At 34.4% G+C, this 22,334-nt stretch overlaps 1 pseudogene; it reads right to left on the bottom strand.

The window, feature by feature from the left end:
• Nucleotides 1–7,065: 7,065 nt before the first annotated feature.
• LOC101397213 (isoleucine--tRNA ligase, mitochondrial-like) lies at nt 7,066–15,827 on the bottom strand (annotated as a pseudogene).
• Nucleotides 15,828–22,334: the final 6,507 nt, after the last annotated feature.

Here is a 22,334-nt window from a genome sequence, read left to right as displayed (position 1 = left end):
TATATAAAAATAATTCAATAATATTGAAGTTGTAAAAATAAAAAAATATATACTAATTACACAAACACTATTAGAATATTTTTGGCTTACTTCCATCCAACTTATTTTATACATATTTATTTTATCTAATTATAAATATAATTTCTCCAAACTTTGTATTCTATAATTTTTAATATTTCCCTTCAATAATAAATAGCTATAAGTTTCTATATGGTACTTTGTCACCGTAGTGCCTTCATTCTATTCCAGAGTGAATATATTTTATATAATTATTTCTCCATTTTAAGCCATCTAGATCATTTCTATTTTGTTTTTTATGTTATAATCATCAATGTGGTGAATTTCTCTGTGACTGTGTTTTATTTACATTTTGGATCACTTCCTTAAGATAGGCTAAATTACGAACATTTTGAGTTCTAAACTTTTTCCAAAATTATGGCACCAAGTTACAGAGCCACAAGCCATAAAGTTTCAATAGACTCACAGCAATCATGGACATATTGTAGTATAATTTTTCTTATATCAGAGGAAAAATGGTACCATATTGTTTCAATTTAAGTTCTTTTAATGTTTATTGCCATGAAATATTTCTCCATATTTTGGTCCTTTGTATTTTTTCATTCAATATTCCTCAATAAATGTTAATGTTTTAAAATAAGCCAATACTATATCTCTATTGTCTTTTCCCATTAATGGATGTTCAGATATTATTAAGGTTGATGAGGGAGTATAAAACCCTTTTCAAACGAGTATTAATTTATTACCACGTGCAATTATATGCTCGTACTCCACTAATAGTGTGAAACCACTCGGTATTGACCTGAAGATTTTTGTGTATGTGTAAGACCAAGTCAATTTTTAAATAATTAATTTTGAAATTAACTGTTTATTGGGTCTTTAAAGGATTTCGCTAGGAGGAGTTTGTTTCATATATGAGTTTTGCTGAAAAGGTACCAAGAAGCCTCTTCCAATAAAAACGTGAAAAAATGCTCATTTTGTTAGCAACTGTAATGCGACTTCACAGGACACGCTGTTGAAGACTGTTCCATGGTAGGAAAATCAGCACCTCTAGTGAATTAAAAAAGGCCTGATTTCTGCCCATGGTTTTGTTTTCCAATATTACAAAAAACATGGCTTCTTTATATTATAAACTATTGCACGCCATTCTGACACGTCTGCCTATTTTGTCTATAGGTGTCAAATTCAGCTCACTGACATAGCTACTCACATGAAACACTGCTGTCTGTTTTCTCACCCATTAAATGAGCAATTTGGCACTGAACTCAGTGTTGTTCCTGTGATAATAAGAGGCTTCACTAGGGGCTACACTGGTGCCGACGACTTTATTTTGCTGTAAAGTGCCCGGTGAGACCCACAGGAGGTGAGTGACACGGCTCTAACAGGTGAGTGGAACAGCTTCTTCATTGCTAGACGGTTTCCATCACTAAGAAATATACCGTTAGTTTTGCTTGCTTTTTAAATTTTCAACACAAAATATCTGATACTGGCAGAATTTCTTTCTTCTTCATTTAGATGCAGACCATACATGTAAATCATAAAACACTCCAGCAGAGAAACGCCTGTAAACCCACCATCTAACCCAAGAACTAGAATAGCCTCAAAATCTTTGCCTTTCTACCTGCGTGCTCTTTATCCTAATGTTCCTTTATCAAAATAGCAACTAGCCTGAATTTTGTACTCGTTCTTTACATTTTTAAATCAGTTTTCAGTTTTATATACGTATATAGGCATGTGTATGAGTGTGTGTGTGCGTTATATTGTCTAGTTTTACTTGGTATGAGTCTTATAAAACAATATTGTACTGTTTGTAATCCATGTAATTTGCTTTTTCACTCTATGTTATGATTCTAAGATTCATTCATGTTGGGTTGTTTGTAAGGTAAGTTCATTAATTGACTTTACTTTTTAATATTCCATTGGGTGATGATATAATATATATACATGCACTAATATACATAGAATATAATAATATACTAATAAATAATATAGTATACAATATGACATATGCAGTATATAATATTATATATTATTTTGCAATATCTGGCAACCATCCCAGGAATATGACACAAAGAATGTTGCAGACAACAGATGTACTTAATTTCTGGTTAGGGCAATACTCTCCCCTAACTGAACACCTCCCTAGCTGAGAGAGACCAGAAAAAACAAAAAACCGATGTTCTGCTTTTCTTAGACTAGCACAGGGTTAAACAGCATTTATAGGGCCACTCTCTGTAAGCCTCAGTAAATTCCCATATGACTTCCTTTTTAACTGTTTTTGTTTCCAAATGTATAAAAAAGTATACAACTTAAAAATTACTTACAGTGAACACTCATGTAATCATCTCTCAGACCAATAACAGAATACTATCTTCATCATACCCCAAATTTATCACTATCTAGCTATTACAATAATCACTTCATTGCTTTTCTTTAAAATATGACCACTGGGGCCGGCCCCATGGCCTAGTGGTTAAGTTTAGCATGCTCTGCTTTGGTGGGCTGGGTTCGGATCCCAGGTGTGGACATACACCACTCATCAGCGGCCAAGCTGTGGTGGAGACCCTCATACAAAATACAGGAAGATTGACACAAATCTTAGCTCAGGGCGAATCTTCATCAGCAAAAAAAAAAGAAAAAAGAAAAAGAAAACCACAACACACACACACACACACACACACAAAGTAAAATATGACCACTTAAGTGCACATGGCAAACACCTAACTTTGGGTAGGTTTGCCATATTTTGAACTTTAAATAAAAATGTTCATACTTCATGTCTGGATTTTTCACTCAAAATTATTTTGGTGAGTTTTGTTCATATTGTTGGATGTAACTATTATTTACATATTTACATTGCTTGATAGTATTCTCCAAGGTCAGAAAGATATTCTCTGATACTATTTTCTAAAGGCTCTGTAATTTTTCTTTTCATACTTGGATATGAAATTTACCTACAATTGATCTTTTGTGCATGGCATGAGATAAGGGTCAAAATTATTTTCTTATTCCATTTTTCATGTTTTAGACCATATGGGTTTACCTATGCTATATGCAATATGGCAACACCATTTATCGAAAAGATTTTTCTTTACTTATTACTCTCTAGTGCTATTTTTCTCATCATCAAGTACCCCTATATGCCTGGTTATGTAGGAAGCTCTATGATGTTCCATTTATTTGTTTATCCTTGTACAAATACTACACAACTGACTAAGTTTTGATATCTAGTGAGCTGGTCCACCCATGTTGTGTTTTTCAAGTAATTTTATATTTTTTTAATTATAAATATTAAAATAATTATTTCAAGACCCCCAAAATACTGCTGTTATATAGATTTAAGATTTCATAGAAACTTGAGATAATATGGGGGGAAATTTATATCTTGAAAATGTAGTTTTCCAATTTATGAACATGAATTAGCATTCAACGACTATATTATGCTTCTAGTTTTTGGATTTAATTGAGAAATGTTATTGATCTTTTGCTAGATTTACTCCAAGTACTTTGTATATTTTATTATATTATTAAAAAGGGTAACTTTTTAAGTATAATATTCAGTTTGTTGCTGCAATACATAATATAATTGATTTTGGTTTTTTAATTGTTTTCTCAACAAGTTCACTAAACTTTTCTGTTAATTTTAATAGCAGCTTTAAATTCCCTGTGATTTCTAGATACATATTCATATCATCTGAGAATAATACAAGTTTTGTTTCTTCCTTTGAAATCTTTATAGTATATTTATTATTTAAATATTCATTTATTTTTATGTCTATTTATTTATTGTTATATTGTACCAGCTAGGACCTTTGGTGATATATTAAATAGAAAAGGTGATAATAGATATCTTTATCTTGTTCCCTATCTCAAAAGGAAAACTTTCAATGTTTCAGCATTATATACGATGTTTGTGGTGAATTTTCTGTGAATGCCGTCTATCAGATTGAGGAAATTCACTTCTATTTCTAGATTGCTGAGAGATTTTATGAAAAATGTTCTATTATATCAAATACCTTTTCTTTATCTGTTGAAATGTTTTTTTCTCCTTATTTTGTTAGCAGGTAAATTACATTGTTTGATTTTTAACTTGATTTTTGAATGTTAAATCAAATTTACAGTCTCAGAAAAGAACAATAAAAACTCATGCAATTATGATTTTTATATATGATTCATTATTCATATAACCCTGGATTTAATTAATATTTGTTTAGGATATTTCCATCTCTGATCATGAATGAGATTGGGCTATATTTTTTCTTCCTCATATAACCTTTTCAGGACTTTGTATCAAGATTACGTTATTCTCAGAAATTGAGCCAGGAAGCGTTTCTACTTTTTCTGTGTTTATGGAAGAATTTGTGTAAGATGGCATTATTGTTTTCTTAAATGCATGCTAGAACTTATGAATAAGTTTCTGGATCTGCAATTTTCTTTGTGGAAAGCTGTTTAATGATACATTCAATTTTCTTAATAATTATAGAACAACTTGGGTTTGTTTCCAATAGTTTCAGTGTTGGTAAATTGTATTTTTCTCAGATGCTGTCTGTTGTATACACATTTCAAACTTGTTTATCTTTTTAATGTCGGCAGAACCTCTGTGATGTTTCACTTTTCATTCATTGTATTGTTTATTTGTGTCTTCTCTCTTTTTTAGAAAAGAGGTTTATCAGTTTTACTGATCTTTAAAAAAATACAGCACTTTCCTTTTTGATGGCTTCTTTTGCAAATTTGCTTGTATTTTATTATTTTTTGCCTTTATCTTGATTATTTCTCCGTCTACTTTCCTTGTACTCTTTTGCTCTTCTCTTCCTATTTTTCTGTAATAGATTAAATCAGTTATTAACCTTATGTGTAGCAATGTGAAACTAAATTTCCTTCAATGTGTTGATTTAGTTTCACCACACAAACTTTGATATGTTGTAGTTTCATTATCATTAAGTTAAAATATTTTTTACTTTCCATTTTGGTTTCCTCTTTAATCTATAATTTATTATAGATTATATATTAGATTAAAAACTATATTTATATACTAAGAATTTTCCAGTAACAATTTATTATTGATTCCTATCTGAATTATACTTAGGCATGAAAGCATATACTTTATTGTTTCAATTTTATGAAATCATTTTAGTTTTTTTGTATGTTCTGAACGAACATATGTTCTATTTTTTAAAAAGTTTATGTATGCTTGGAAAGAATGTGTATTCTGCATTTATAAGCTGTAGTAGTGAGTCTTTTTTTTTTTTTTTTGTGAGGAAGATCAGCCCTGAGCTAACATCTATTGCCAATCCTCCTCCTTTTTTTTTCTCCAAAGCCCCAGTAGATAGTTGTATGTCATAGTTGCACATCCTTCTAGTTTCTGTGTGTGGGAGGCGGCCTCAGCATGGCCGCAGAAGCAGTGCGTCAGTGCGCGCCCGGGATCTGAACCCCGGCCGCCAGTAACGGAGCGCGCGCACTTAACCGCTAAGCCACGGGGCCGGCCCTGTAGTATTGAGTCTTGAAGTCAGATTATCTAAGTCCCCAGTGTTGTTTTTCTTTCTAATAATTGTTTTGCCCACTGTAGGTCTTTGCACTTTATATAAATTTTAGAATAAGCTTGTTATATCTGCAAAACTTTCTGCTGAATTTTGCATCAGATTGCACTGAATCAATAGCTTAATTTTGACACATCATTTACAGTTTAAAATATTAAATCTTCCTATCCAGGAACATCACCCATCTGTCCTTTTTTTCTAAAATCTTTTATGAGTATTTTATGTCTTCAGGTACAGATATTTAAAATACTTTGTTTAATTTCTCAGTAAATATTTCATATTTTATCCTCTTCTTATTGATGTTTTAAAATTTATTCCCAGTTGTTCATTGTTAGTACATGGAAATACAATTAATTTTGGAGTTTATATCATGAAAAATTACTGATTCATGTATTACTTCTTGTTATAAATTTATTAGAGTACTTTATATGTATGATCAGATTATTTAGGAATAAAAACAATGCACATTACTTTATTTCTTTATCCTGCCTTTTTCCTGATCTTGGGGGAAATTTATTAACTTTAACATTAACCATGATGGTAGCCATGGTTATTTGGTAGATGCCTTTCATCTAATTATGGAAATTCCCTTTTGTTTGTGTTTTGCTGATGATTTTTAATGTCAATGTGTGGTGAATTTTTGTCAAAATTTTCTGCATCTATTTAGATAATCATGTAGTTTGATACAACGAATTATATTAATCTTCTTACATTGAACCAAGCTTACACTCCTATTTGTTCAAGATGTATTATCCTTTTAATGATATTGTTGAATTGAATTTTCTAATGTTTTGTTAAAGATTTTTGTGTCCATAATGATGAAGGGTATTAGTCTCCAATTTTTTTTCTTGTAAATACTTTATGGGGTTACAGCCTCAGGACAATAGTGGTCTCATTAGATGAGTTAAGGAGGATTTTCTCCTCCTCCACTACTTCTGGGAAAATTTTATGTAAGATTAGAGTTATTTCTTCCTTAAAACATTTGGTAAAATTTACCAGTAAACCCATATGGACCACAAACTTCCTTCTTTTGGTAAGAAGTTTGCCCTCAAATTCAATTTCTTTGTTAGACTGAACTCTATTCAGGTGTTCTTTTCTTCCTGTGTAAGTTTTGGTAATTTGTTACATTTAGGGATTTGTCTATTTCCTTTGATTTACCAATTTTTTGGCACATAGTGTATCGTATTTCCCTTTCATCCTTTTAATACCTGTATGGTTTGTAGAACTGCCTCTCTTTTATTTATGCTATTGGCAGTAAACCTCATTTGTCTGTTTATCTTCCTCAATCTAGCTAGAAGATTATAGAATTTTTTTGATCGTTAAAAATAAACAGCTTTGGGTTTCATAGATGTCTGTATTTTTTTCATTTTCTGTATCAGTTTTTGCTATTTCCTTTGTTAGTTCTTCTCATTTACTTTAGGTTTAATGTACTCTTGTTTCCATAGCCTCTAAAGGTGTAAAAGCAAATAATTTTTATGAGACTTTTTTCTTCTTTTCAATTTTAAATATTTCAGCCTGTAAATTTCCCTTTAAGCACCTTTTTAGATCTTTCTCACAAATTTTAAAAGGTTATTTTTCATTATCATTCTGTTCATGACATTTATAACTTATTTATAAATTGATCCTTTTCCTTCTTTATCACTGGTAATATTTTTTGTTCTGAAGTCTATCCTGCTATTAATAGAGTCCCTTCAACTCTTATTAGATTTTGCACAGTACATGTTCCAACTTTTTAATTTTTTAAATAAACTTGTGTTTTTAGAGCAGTTTTGGGTTCATGGCAACATTGAGCAGAAGGTACAGATATTTCCCATGTGACCCCTGACCCCACACATGCATAGCCTCCCCATTATTGATATCCTCCACCAGAGTGTTATGTTTGTTATAATTGATGAACCTACATTGACATATCATAATCACCCAAAATCCATAGTTTACATTAGAGTTCACTCTTGGTGTTGTATATTCTGTGGGTTTGGACAAATGTATAATGAAATGTATCCACCATTACAGTATCATACAGAGTAGTTTCACTGCCCTAAAAATCCTCTGTGCTCTGTTTATTCATCCCTCCCTGTCCCCACCCCTGGCAACCACTGATCTTTTTACTGTCTCCACAGTTTTGCTTTTTCTAGAGTGTCATGCAGTTGGAATCATACAGTATATAGCCTTTTCAGAATGACTACTCTTATTTAGTAACATGCATTTAAGTTTCCTCTATGTCTTTTCATGGCTTGATACCTTATTTCTTTTTAGCCCTGAATAATATTCCATTGTCTGGATATACCACAGTTTATTTATCCCTTCACCAACTGGAGGACATCTTGGTTGCCTCCAAGTTTTGGTGATTATGAATAAAGCTGCTGTAAACATCCCTGTGCAGGTTTTTTGTGGGCATAAGTTTTCAACACCTTTGGGTAAAACCAAGGAGTGCAATTGCTATATCATGTGGCAAGAGTTTTTTAAGAAACTCAAACTGTCTTCTAAAGCAGTTGTGTGTTTTGTGTTCTTTTATGAGGCAGTCAGTCAAATCAAGACAGAGAGGCAGTCAAGTCAAGTCAGACAAGAGGAGATTCACAAGAGGAGACAGAGGAGAGACTCAGAAATACACAAGGTTTATTATTCTCATAGGTCATAGAGACAGGAAGCATGGCACACCATGCAGGGCCACATGGGGAAAAACCAGGGTGGCCAGAAGGCAGAAGACAAGAGCAAGGGCATAGCATTAGGCTAGAGACTATTGGAGATTCTGCAGGAGACGCAAGGCAATGCAGGGTGAACAGTTTAAGACTGAATAATTTGAATAATTTTGGTGGGCTCTGAAGTATAGAGGTGGTTTCTGATTGCTGGGTACCTAGCCCTGGGATGATTAAGGCAAAGAAATGTTGCCTCCTGGGGTGTAAAGGCCAGATAGAGAAGAAACGGCCTTGGATTGGTTACTTTTATCAAAGGTATGTTCCCAGCTGGGCCCTTTCCTATCTCTAAGAATTGGCTAGCCCCAGCTAGAAAGATTTTTTTTTAAGATGTCAAAACATCATAATAAACAGAAAGTTAAAAATATATACACGGGCCGGCCCCGTGGCTTAGCGGTTAAGTGCATGCGCTCCGCTGCTGGCGGCCCAGGTTCGGATCCGGGCGCGCACCGACGCACCACTTCTCTGGCCATGCTGAGGCCGCGTCCCACATACAGCAACTAGAAGGATGTGCAGCTATGACGTACAACTATCTACTGGGGCTTTGGGGGAAAAAATAAATAAATAAAACTTTAAAAATCTATATATATATATACTACAGTGCACCATTTTGATTCCCACAAGCAATGAATGAGAGGTCCTGTTGTTCCACATCCTCACCAGCATTTGGTGTTGTCAGTGTTCTGGATGTCTGCCATTCCAATAGGTGTGTCGTGGCATCTCCTTGTTGTTTTAATTTGCATTTCCCTGATGACATATGATGAGGAGAATCTTCTCATATGCTTATTTTTCATCTGTATCTCGTCTTTGATGAGATGGCTGTTAAGATTTTTGGACTTTTTATAAATTGGTTTTTTTTTGTTTTCTTATTGTTTAGAGTTTTGAGAGATTTTTGTATGGCTTGGATAACAATCCTTTATCAGACATATCTTTTGCAAATATTTTCTCCCAGTCTGTGGCTTGCCTTTTCATTCTCTTGATATTGTCTTTCACAGAGAAGAAGTGTTTAATTTTAATGAAGTCCAGTTTATAAATGTTTTCCTTTTTGGATAGTGCCTTTACTATTGTATCTAAATAGTCATCGCCAAACCCAAGGGCATCTAGATTTTCTCCTATATTATCTTCTAGGAGTTTTACAGTTTTGCATTTACATTTAGGTCTGTGATCCATTCTGTGTTAATTTTTTAATAGTGTAAGTTCTGTGTCTAGATTCATGTTTTTGCCTGTGGATATTCAGTTGTTCCAGCAGCCTTTGTAAAGAAGATTATCTTTTCTTCATTGCATTGCCTTTACTTCTTTGTCAAGGATCAGATGACTATATTTACATAGGTCTGTATCTGGACTCTCTAATCTGTTCCATTGATCTATTTGTCTATTCTTTCACCAAGACCACAATGTCTTGATTATTGTAGCTTTATAGTAAGTCTTGAAGTTGAGCAGTGTCAGTCTCCAGCTTTCTTCTTCTCCTTCAGTATTGTGTTGGCTACTCTGGGCGTTTTGCTCCTCCTTATAAACTTTAGAATCAGTTTGTTGATACCCAAAAGAATAGCTTGCTGGGATTTTGATTAAGATTGCGTTGAGATCAAGTTGAGAAGAACTGACATTTTAACAATATTGGTTCTTACTATCCATGAACATGGAATATCTCTATTTCTTTAGTTCATCTTTGATTTCTTTCACCAGAGTTTTTTAGTTTTCCTCATATAGATTGTGTACATATTTAGTAGGATTTATACATATGCATTTTATTTTGGGGGGCTGCTAATGTAAATTGTATTGTGTTTTTAACTTCAAATTCCCCTTGGCTAGTGCTGGTATATAGGGAAGTGATTGATTTTTGGATATTAACTTGGTATCCTGCAAACTTGCTATAATCACTTATTTTTCTAGGATTTTTTTTGGTTGATTCTTTCAGATTTTCCACATAGGTGATTATGTCACCTGTAAACAATGACAGTTTTACTTCTTCCTTCTCAATCTGTATGCCTTTTATTTCCTTTTCTGTTTTTATTGCATTAGCTAGGAATTCCAGTATGATATCGAAAAGCAGCACTGAGTGGGAGTATCCTTGCCTTGTTCCTGATCTTAGTGGGAAAGCTTCAAGTTCATCATTAAGTATGAGGTTTGCTGTCAATTTTTTGTAAATATTCTTTATCAAGTTGAGGAAGTTCCCCCTCTGTTTCTAGTTTTTAACATGAATGGATATTGGATTTTATCAAATGATTTTTCCATGTCTGTTGATATGTTCATGTAATTTTTCTTCTTTAGCCTATTGATGTGATGCATTACGTTAATTGATTTTTGAATGATGAACCAGCCTTGCACACCTGGGATAAATCTCACTTGCTCATGGTATATAATTATTTTTAAGCATTGTTGGATTTTGTTTGCTAATATTTTGTAGAATTTTGCATCTATGTTCATGAGACGTATTGATCTGTAGTTATCTTTTCTTGTAACGTCTTTCTCTGGTTTTGGTATTATGGTAATGCTGGCCACATAGAACGAGTTAGAAAGTATTTCCTCTGTCTCTATATTCTGAAAGAGCTTGCAAAGAACTGCTACAATACTTTCCTTTAATGTTTTGCAAAATTCACCATTGAACACATCTGGGCTTGGTGCTTTCTCTTTTCAAAAGTTATTAATTATTAATTTAGTTTGTTTGATAGATATAGATATTCAGATTATGTAGAAATCTATGTGAGTTTTGGCAGCCCATGACTTTCAAGAAATTGGCTCGTTTCACTTAGGTTATCAAATTTGTGGGCATGGAATTGTTCATAGTTTCCATTAATTATCCTGTTATCATCCCCAGGTTCTGTAGTAATATCCCATCTTTCATTTCTGATACTAGTAATTTGTGACTTCTCTTTTTTTTTCTTATTTAACTTGGCTAGAAGATTATAGATTTTATCATGATTTTCATTTAAAATGTTTTTTTTAATAATAAAAGTGCATGTCTTCTAGAGAGACTATAGCTGATTCTTGTCATGTTATTCAGTCTACAATTTCAGCCTTTTAATTGGAGTGTTTAGGCCATTAGTGTTATCCATATGGTTGGGTTTACAGATACCATCTTGCTATTTGTTTCTACTTATCCCAACTTTTTGTTCTTTTTTCCTCTCTCTCTGCTTAATTTGGATTCAGCATTTTTATTTAATTTCATTTTGTTACATATGTATATAATCAATTTTGTGGTTGCTTCAAAATTTTCTATTTGCAACTTTAACTTATAACAGTATATTTTCAAATAATATTATACCACTAAATTTATAACATAATGACCTAACAACAATATATTTCCATTTCTCTCTTTTGTTTTTTGTGCTATTGTTGTTATACAGTATATTTCTATATATGTTATACACTCCGCATTACACTGTTTTTTTCTCCAAACAATTATTATCTTTCACAGAAATTATAAATGTTAAACCAAAAGTATTTTATAATTACACACATATTTAAGATTTCCAACACTCTTCATCTATTTTTGAGAAACTAGTGTGTATCTGCTATCATTTTTCTTCCTAGTGAAACACTATCTTTAACATTTCATATAATAAAGATCTACTAGAAATCACTTATACCTATTTTCGTTTATTTGAAATGACTATATTTCTTTTTATTTTTGAATTATATTTTTGCTGAATAAACAATTCTCAGTTGAGGGTTTGTTTTTCTGTTTTTATTTTTTTCTTTTTCCTTCCAGCCCTATATAGACGCTCTTTTATTTTTTTTGATTGACATTGTTTCCCACAACATGTCCACAATCATTCTTACTTTGCCCCCCCCATAAGATTTCCCCTTCTGGCTATAAAGATTTCCTTTATATCTGTTGTTTCAGCAGTTTGATGATGATGTGTCTTGTGGTTTTCTTTGTGTTTATCCTACTGGAATTTGTTCAGGTTTTTGGGACTTTGATTTACAGTTTTGTCAGATTTGAAATTTTTCTGCAATGTATCTCGCATTTTTTTCTGCCTTCCTCTTTTATGGAAAGCCATATTGCATGTGTATTAGAGAGTAGATATTTTTATGAGCTCTTTTTATCTTGCTTTAATTTGGATATTTTTCTGTTATATCTCTAAGTTTACTGATCATTTTTCCTACCATATTTACCCTGCTATTAAGGTCATCTTTTTTTGTTTGTTTGTTTATTTGCTTTAGTTTTCTACAATGGTTTCATTTTCAGACATTATAGAATTATAAATATTATGTCAAAAAGATTTATAAAATATAAAATATTCTCTGCTCAGTCACATTTGAAGACAAGATATTCAGTGTCTATGTTGTGAATAAGTCCATGATACAGATATATAATATAATATACATACATATATTTTTCCACATGTATATATGCACATTACTGTATCTCTAGTTGTAGGATATACTTCTTTTATTATTGTGACTTGATATTCATCCTCCACCATTTACTCTTTCATTCATGATCTAAATCTTGGATTTAGTTCCGTTATAAACAATCCACCAAATCCCTGCTCAGTAGTGTCAGAGGCGTTCTTGCTCAGACAGCTGTTAACATCAGAGTGAGGGGCCACTTTCAACCACCCACTTCTGCACACGAGGCACAGAGCATATCTGCTGGCTCAGCTGTGTACTTCCAACAAGGAGGGCATTTTTCTGTGGTTGCTGGCATGGCAATTACTTTATATGAAAACCCTTCAGGAATATCACCACCTTCTAAATTGATTAGGAATTCCCTGTAAGCTCAACTACATATGCAGTTATATCTAATGGTTGTTGACTGAGTAAAGTTGTATGGGGAGCCATCATTAATTCATTCAACTGCGAGGTGCTAGAAGCCTCCTCAGTTTATAGCATCTCTACTACCTCAGAAAACAGTCCAAGCGCTCTCACGAGTACAGCCTTGTACTCTGCTGCGTTGTGGCCAAGGATGCTCCCAAGAAATACATCTCTCATGGCTCATGCACTCTCTACTGCTTCCTCCTCTCCAGGCTTCTTCCAGATAGAACTTGTGCTAATCTACTCAGTACGAAAAACACTCTTGGGTCCTTTAACATGAAGCGTGTGCTGGAATCCTCTTCAGCCAAGAGGGAGAAAGAAAGAAAAGAATGAACTATTATATCCAAAATTTCAGTTAATGCAGTCTGACAAGTGTGTCATTTGAGATCATTATTATTTTTACAATAAGGCCTATCTTTGATACTAAAATAAAAGTTAGAGAGTTCTGTAGGATAAAATGCTTTAATAGCCAAACAACTTTTCCAAGGTCATATTGTTTATATGACTCAGTAATGCTGTTTGCAAAATCCTACAGTTAAGTGTAGCATATACTGCTCTATGACATGAATATCCTTAGCAGGGATGAAATCAGTTTCCATATTGAAACCAGGCACATTTCCCAAAAGAAAGCAGGGTGTATTCCTATATTTTATAATATCTCTGCCGGCATTAAGTACAGATAAACCAACTGTCACTTTAGTGAAGACATAGGACTCAGCAACCCACCAAACAAGGACATCAGTACCATGGGGGGCTCTTTGCTTCGATCTTCTCCTCCATTGACGGCAATATCAGGATTAATGATAGTCCCAAAGACTTGAGCATCCATTCTCCCTTTCCTCCAAGGATATATGCATGAACAGCCACTTTCTTACAAGATGTTGTTTTTCCTTGCTGTCACACTTGTTAATCAAGGAAGCCTGAAACCAACTGCCAAGCTAGTTTCTCCTCCCAAGTGCAAATCTGCTCTTTGTACCTGGAAGAACATGAAGCCACGAAAATCTACTATCAAAACAGATGTTCAAAATATCCTGGCCTGGCACACAGTCAAAGATAGCAGGACCACCAGTTTGAGATAAGACTTCTTTTGGAAACAGTTGCTCCAGGGAAAGAGTCTATGAGACATCACCGCCATGTTCCATTTGTTCAATAACATGCTCAGTGTGTTTGGCTGTTGATCAATAATTCATCTTTTGCATTATAATGAAATACAGGAATTGGGACACCCCAAACTCCTTGCCTCGATATTTACTAAAGTAGCTGTCTGTCCATGATTTTGACCACAGCATTCACTCTTGATCCGGGAGTAACTTTCAACTTTTAAAACAATTTCTTGGTTATGGTCTTAATATTCATGTGCTCTTAATATCTTAGAAACCACTGCTTGTGGCCACGAATAACCACTGGTTTCTTAGTCCTCCCATCACAGGCGTAGCTCTGTACCATTTTTTCCTGTTTCAACAAATGCTTTGCAGCCTGAAGCATCTTTATTACTACATCAGTTCCTTCTTCAAGGACAGCCTTGAAGTTCAGGACCTGAAACATCGGTGAAAATGTCATATTCATCAATAAACAATTCATTGACAGGTTGTGTTAAAAATTTACACTGTAATCTTCCATGTCATGAGCTGGGACTTCTTTGTGAACCAACCTTGCTCCTTTTGTCATGATCATATAATATGCAAATAAAAGAGGAGAGATTTTGTCAGGAATTATAGGGTAAGTGCAAATAACATTTTCCAAATCTATACCTGAAAATATTGAAATAACTTCAAATGTTGTTTCCAAAGTAGAAGCAACAGATGTTACTTTGTCTGTGGCCATTATACAGATATCTCCAGAACTGGAACATTTCGCAGTGGTGCACTTTGATTCTGCATATAGCAAACAGCCTGATGACTCTGTGTGGAATTGTCCAAGACTGTGTGTTCCAGACTAAAAAACTAACAGGAAATGAACTATCTATAAGGGGTGCCAACTTAGAAGAAGGGTTTAAGAGAGAGAATTTTACATATATAGAATGACTGACATGTTCAGAATTATATTCAAGTTCTGCTTCAACCAGAGCAGTCCTTGATGAAGAAGACGAAAACATAGGTTTATAAAATCAATAAACCTAGCTATTATCACACATTTTACAGAAAACTATCTATTATTTGGCTTCATATTTTCTGTCAAATGTATCAGGAATGATTCCAATCTACCACTATTCTCCTATGAATAAATGCTGATACCTGATTCTCAATTGCTGCTTTAGCAAATGAACTTCCTGATTTCTACAGATGAAAGATTCTGAACGTTTCCACCAAGTTCTGGTAAAACTTTTATTTCGATGGGAAACACATTACAATCTAAGCCTGACACAAAATGTATTTTAGAACCTTTCGTCATACGGTATCTGCTGGTTATATCTTTCAAAATCTTATTTAAATTATGTCCTTGGTGAAGGTCATCATTTGCATAAGGAGGTCCATCAAGAAGACAAAATTCTGTCTTTTCTTTCTCTTTGCCATGAAATTTTGAAAATCCACATTTCTAGAGGTTTCTTCACTTATGTTTTCAGCCAACATAACCTGCTAGAGCTCCATGTCTGGGCTGGGCTGCTGGAGGCCCGGCAACTTCACGGCGAAGCTGGTCTGCGACAGCAGCTCCGTGTCCCCATATTTGCAGCTACTCAGATTAGGCAGCTGGCGACTGGCCCCAGGGACTGACCACAGCAGGAGCCCGTTGTCCCTTGCCATCCCAGGTGACAGGGAAGGCGGGGCGGCCTCCTAATATTCCAGCGGTGCCTGGCTAAGGAGGGGTCAGCCCCAACGCCCATGGGGCGCCCGGCCTCCCCTCTAGCACCTGAGCCCAGGTCTTGCCCTCTGGGACCAGGGAACCCCCAGGAGCCAGCCCAGAGTGCGCCTGAGCACAGGCAACAGAAGGAGCCTTTGGGGAATTTTTTGTTTTAGATATTTTATTTTTCCTCACGAAGAGTTCTTATAGATTCTTTTTCATAGCTTTCTTTTCGATAATGATTTTATGTTTCTTTCAGAGTTTTGAGTGTATTTCTAGTAGCTATTTTAAATCCTTGTCTGCTCTTTCCATTATCTTTTCTCCTTGTGGTATTTCTACCAACCGCTGGTTGCTTCATTATGAACGCAAGTGGAAGTGAAGTTTTAGTTTTAACAATTACACTTTTCATGCCATCTTCTATTTCTTTCTTTTAAAAATGTCATTATTGTTTCTTCCTCATATTTTAAATCCAGGTATTACGCATTTTAAACATTTTATACAGTGTAGATAACTGTATTTATTCATTTTTCTCTTTTTGTTTTTGCTGTCTTTTCCTCACATTCACTTGTTTCTCCTATGCATTGTATTTTTCTTGATTATGAACTCAGTACCGGAAAGGGTAGGTTGAGCTGAGCTAAATTCATCCAATACATTACTCTCACGTCAGCCGATATTTCCAAAATGATCTTAGTTTATTAATTCAAACTTACATGTACAGTTTAAATATCAAATAACTCATTAGCTTGTTTAGTATTAATAGTACAATCAGCAATATTGTTTCTCAGAGGTAGAAAGAAGTTTTAAAACAATCTTATTTTGGGGGGGAATTTGGTCAAATGCAGACCAAGGCACAATTCAGAAGTAGACAAGGTTTGTCTTTATTATGTTCTTTTCTCTTCTCTCTCCCCTCGTCACCCTCCTTTCCCACCACTGCCTAGTGATCCCATTTCTACAATGCGCTCCTAGTGGATTGTCATCCTAAGTAATAACATAACATGATTTTTATCCACAGCAAATGTATAGTGCTTTGCAATTTAAAATATGCCTTCTTATAAGTTATCTTTTTAGAATTCTCATCACAACTGAAACACATACTGTTAACTCCTTTTGTAAAACAATAAAACTCAGTTTAAGACAAGTAAAATGATTTATGCAGGTCAGACTCCAAAGACTTAGAACTTAAATCAGTGTCTTCTAATTCAAGTTCCACGGTAGGATAATTTGATTTTTGGTCTTAGAAGACTTACCTGTTACCTACTCAAATTATGTCTCGTGTCATCTGATTTCAATTCTAGGACTAATTGTGGATGTTTTAATCCTTGATAGTGTTAATGAGAAATTAAAATAGATCATGTAAATGATAATAATAAATGATCCTTCATGTAACAAATATTGTGCCCCTACTATGTGCAGCACACTGTACTGGATGATATAAAATAGATGTAATAAAGGCATAAATGCTGTCAAATCAACAAGACCTCATCCCTCATCTCTTGTCCAGCTACCCGGAGGATAATTCCTCCTCTTTTGAACAATATCTGATGGAATACTGTACTATAATCAAACTCAGAGAAAATAAAAGTGGATTAAAATGGCAGTCAATTGACATGAAGTATTGATCTAGTTAGTGAACTAAAAGTAATCCTTTCTACAGACCATACATACCCAGAATAAATATCTACATTGAAAACCAAATCAATATTATAAATGATACTCTTCAAACACAGAGTAATAGACAAAGATTGGACAGATTTATGAAGTTGTATAAGGACCTGAGAATTAATAATTTACCATCTTTGCTAAATAATTATCTGCTAAATTGTATTTTCGTGATCTCTACAAAATATACCTTTCTGATATTAGACACTTGAGGATAAACAATGAAACTGCACTTCTGAAGTTTTAATGCTTCTATTTTCCGAATACCATGAAATAATTACCATTGTTTTTCCACACTTCCTATGTACTAAATGTTCACATTTATATATTATTGGTACAACTATTCCTGTGGTATATTTCTCAGTGGATTTATGACATTATAGTCATAATCGTTGTTTGTTTATATGCCTGCTTTCACCATTATAGAGAGTGTCATGCTAATCTTTAAATTCAGAGTGTCCATGACAGGTTGAAGCGCCAAGCCAACATTCAATATTTGGGCAATATACATTATGTTTAGTTCTCTACCTCTTTTGTGTCTAAATCCTTCAAATGTCCTCTATATCCCTCTCCACACACACACACACACACAGACACACACACACAGCCACAGACACACACACACATGCACACAGATAGACAGACACACACACACACACAAACACACACAAAGTATGAGCACACAGCACAAGCAAGAGTAGAAAGAAACAGTAGAAAAATTGCTTGTTTTAAGGTATCTTTAAAATATCTTAAAAACAAAAAAGAAAACATTTTGAACATAACATTTATTGATCATTTTCTAATTAGAAATGCAGTACATATCTATTGTTGGAGTCTGTTATATATCTCATGGAGATAATAGTTGTAAATATTTTAATATATTTTCTCTTTTTTTCTATTTGTAGGCAATTTAAAAAGAGACTGTCAAGAGAGGCTAAAAATGAGCTCGTTGTATGACTGGACATGTTTTTGAATCAGTTTGAATTGGATACTGTTAAGCTAATGCTTAGGAAATTTCCAGTTTCATGATAGGTAAAAACCAGTACAGTGATGGTGTTTATAAAATTATGATGAATTAATACACGTTCCACCTGTATCCTGAAAATCAGTTAACAATGATGCCAACAATGGTCTTGTGTGTAGCTCATAACAGGCTAGCGAAAGTGGCAAAAGCAGGCTTTTATATTGAGTGCTTCCAGGCCTACCTTTCTGTCCAGTGGTGCCCTGACAGAGATACAGCAGTGTCCATTATTAAAAGCCCATTATACATTGATGAGAGTACACGGTTAAAAATAGAGAAATGTTTCGAAACTTTTCAGTGACTGTTTCTGGCATACAATAGTCAATAAATAAATTAAGTTTATCCAAGTCCTTATAAGTAGCACTTATGATGAACTAATGATGACACAGTGAAAGTTGACATGACCTTATATACCTCTAGCTAAGTAGTAATTCTTATGGCCCCAGGAAAGATGACAGCCTGAGTGAGATTTTATGAAGTACCTTTGCACTCTGCACAAAAATGAATTGTGGTATGATGCTGCAACTTTAAAGAATATGAGTCAAATATGTACAAGTTTGATAGGGTGAGAGAAGATTCTACAAGCTAACAAGTAGTTGCCCATATCATGAGCAAAATTCAGACTTGTGAGTGGTAAGTACAATATTGTGATTCCAGTGACGTCTCTTGGGTTGGTGGGGTGAGACATGGAGAGCATAAGCAGAGTCCAGCAAATACCTGGTGGGCATACATTCTTAAAACAACAACAACGACAATAACAACATCTAATAATGCTATTTTGTAAAGCAAATAAAAAATAAGAGTAACACTACAAAGCTGGGGGGAGGTACCTAAAAGAAGCATAATAGAATGATTAAGTTCTTATATGTAATTTTTTATTGTCATGGATTTGATTTGTGAGTTTCTCAGTGTAGCCATTATGAAAATCATAAGGCTGTACTGTTTGGCCTCAGTCTTATTTTTCCTGCACTATATCATTTTCCACCCAAAAGCAGTAAAAATGGTACTATCCTATTTACCTCTGGTGCAGAGCAAAAGAAGGTAAAATGGGACACAGAGAAGGGTCGTCCTTCCTTCTTCTTTGTAGCTGTGGCATAATGTGACTATTTTGAAAACTATGCCATAGATTTTATCCCCCTTTTAAATTTTCGTTGATTTCAAAAAATACTCTATGTAAAGTTCGAAACTAATTAACTAGAAAGAACCTCTCTGATAACAATGGAGTGTTTTTATAACTCCTTTGTGTTTGATGGCCGCCTGGAGAGAACTTTGAGGGAAAATTCAGCAGGATACCAATTCTCATGTTCTTTTTAATAGTTGCAACCTTCATAGTTTCCACTGATATTTTGCAGCATTTCCCAAATGTTTTCATGAGAAGAATAGTTCTCTGGGGTATTAATATATATTTGTTTACTGTTGTTCCTCTTGATTTTCATTTCTATGGTTAAATAAGTTTGGGAAACACTGTGATAAACAAAGTAAAAGATACTTTTTTTATTCTTTAAATATTTTTCAACCCTCCATGAGGATGATAAAGCATGCATTATTTCCCAAAATTATATGACCAAGGAACACATTTTGTTGGGACTTGGGGGCTTGGATGGTCAGGTGGGGACAGTGTCTCAAAGGACAATACTATTATGGAATTTTACTTTGAATAATACTCATCTGAGTACCAAAGAATATGCCTAGTTATGCTTTTACTTGAATACAACCAAAAACTATTTTAAAGTGTCTCATGCACAAAGAAAGGTTTTTTTTTTTAATGATGAGCATAGTTGTTGGATGCTCCTGAAGTCTGGTATCTGAGGGTTACTGTAAATATTCAATAAAAACATGGTTACCCTTTGACCTTGTTCCAAGCACAGACACAGAGGAAAAGAAGTTAATCTCAATTTGCTGGTTTGTTGTTTAACATGAGGGGTGACTCTGGGATGGCAAGGATTTATGAGTTGTTTTGCAGAAGAAAAGAATGCCTTTAAGGAAGTTACGATCACCAGATAACCAGCCCTCAGCTGCCGTTGATGCCTAGAAGTCTGGTTGCCCGAGGGCTTATCTGGAGTGAAAGAAACTTGGATTCCCACTTTGTTTCTCTGAAACTCCTCCTCTCAAGGCCCCTAGCTCTACAAAACTCCCTACTGTCTTCTTCTCTTAAGGCAGATTTGAGAGGACCTATCCTCCCACCTTCTCTTTTTGGCCAATTTGAATAAACCTTTCTCCATCTCCAAGCACACCCATGTCTCATGACTTATTGTGCCTCGGACACATGAACTTCAGATTGAAAGGTTCAGTATCACTCACTTCATTATTTTGTGATAATTTAGAAACTTTTAAATAGTTCTCATGTTTCTTAATTTTAGGAATAGCTTACCATATTTCTAACATTCAGCATGTTATGAAGTCTCTTTTTCTTTTCCTTTGAAATTATGAAAAAGGTCAGCCCGGTTGTATGGTGGTTAAGTTCACAAGCTCTGCTTCAGCAGCCCAGGGTTCATGGGTTCAGACCAATGTACTGCTTGTCAAGCCATGCTGTGGTGCTGTCCCATATAAAGTAGAGGAAGATGGGCATGGATGTTATCCCAGGGCCAGTCTTCCTGAGCAAAAAGAGGAGGATTGGCATTGGATGTTAGCTCAGGGCTGATCCTCCTCACCAAAAAAAAAAAAAAAAAAAAGACTCAAGGAGAAACTTTGACCTTCCCACTGACTGCCTAAAAGAATTCAGGATAGAAGGCCTGTCCCAGGAAGGAGCCATCACCATAGATAACTATAGTATAATATGAACTATGTGTGGTAGACAAGGAGGAACCTAGCAAGGCCTATTTGATCAAAGTCCTCTCCATGTCCTATTGTCTCTGCAAGTCATGGCAAACATTTATTTACCAAACATTTGTGTTTCCATCTCCATGTGAGTTGTCTTCCTCCTCTTTGAAGCCCCAAACCATGGCCCCCAACATCCTCCTTTGTCTTTAGCTGAAGATGATGTTTAAGGTGGTGGCTTCAGCCATTTTGGGAGTTACTTGATTTTCCTGGGTTTCTCCCATGTATACGTGTTACTAAACTTTGTTTGATTTTCTCCTGTTGTTCTGTCTCATGTCAGTTTAATTCTTAGAAGGACCTAGAGAGTAGAGGAATAGCTCTTCTTCTCCTACACCATTGTAAAAAAGCTCCAAGAACAAGGAAATAGCTGTATTTAGTAATTACATTAATTTTACTTAGATAATTTGTCTTTCAAATTAGTCAAGTCTGTGTCATTACAAATGTCCATGAATAGGCAGTTTATTATGATTTCTTTCTTTTATTTTATCTTGGTAGTATAAAGATAGTGCTATAGTTCAGTTTAAGAATACATATGGCAAGAAAATATCTAAACAGTTAACTTCAATAAAATAATACGAACAATAGGAGTGTGATAGACAGTCACCGTTCTGCATATTCAAAACATGTAACTGTGTGATCTCTAAAAAATTAATAGGAACCTAATTACTATGTCACTTCATTTCCTTTTTACCATATCTAATTGATGTTCCTATGCAGAGCCCTGGTATTGTGGGGGATCACTGTTTTTGTTTGGGTTGGGCTAAAGATAATGACAATTACACTATCCACGTCTCAAAACTACATTTCTAAGCTATCATTTCCTCATAAGATATACTTTTTTAGAAATGGTTTCTTTTCATTTTTCTTTTTAAAACCATCTATGTACTGTATTTATTCTGAACACATCTCCTCTTTTTGATAGGTTTACAGGCACTTAATTGAGAATCCAAATTAATTACTCAGGATAAATAAAACAGTAAGTCTTTTGAGAAAATAATAATAATTAAAACAAAAAGCATAAAGAAATTTCTCTATCACTTAAAAGGGTGGGGG

The sequence above is a fragment of the Ceratotherium simum genome, chromosome 31 (genome assembly GCF_057802395.1).
Source record: "Ceratotherium simum simum isolate JZ-2026a chromosome 31, ASM5780239v1, whole genome shotgun sequence".
NCBI classification, from domain to species: Eukaryota; Metazoa; Chordata; class Mammalia; order Perissodactyla; family Rhinocerotidae; genus Ceratotherium; species Ceratotherium simum.
This window is presented reverse-complemented; position numbering and strand designations above follow the sequence as displayed.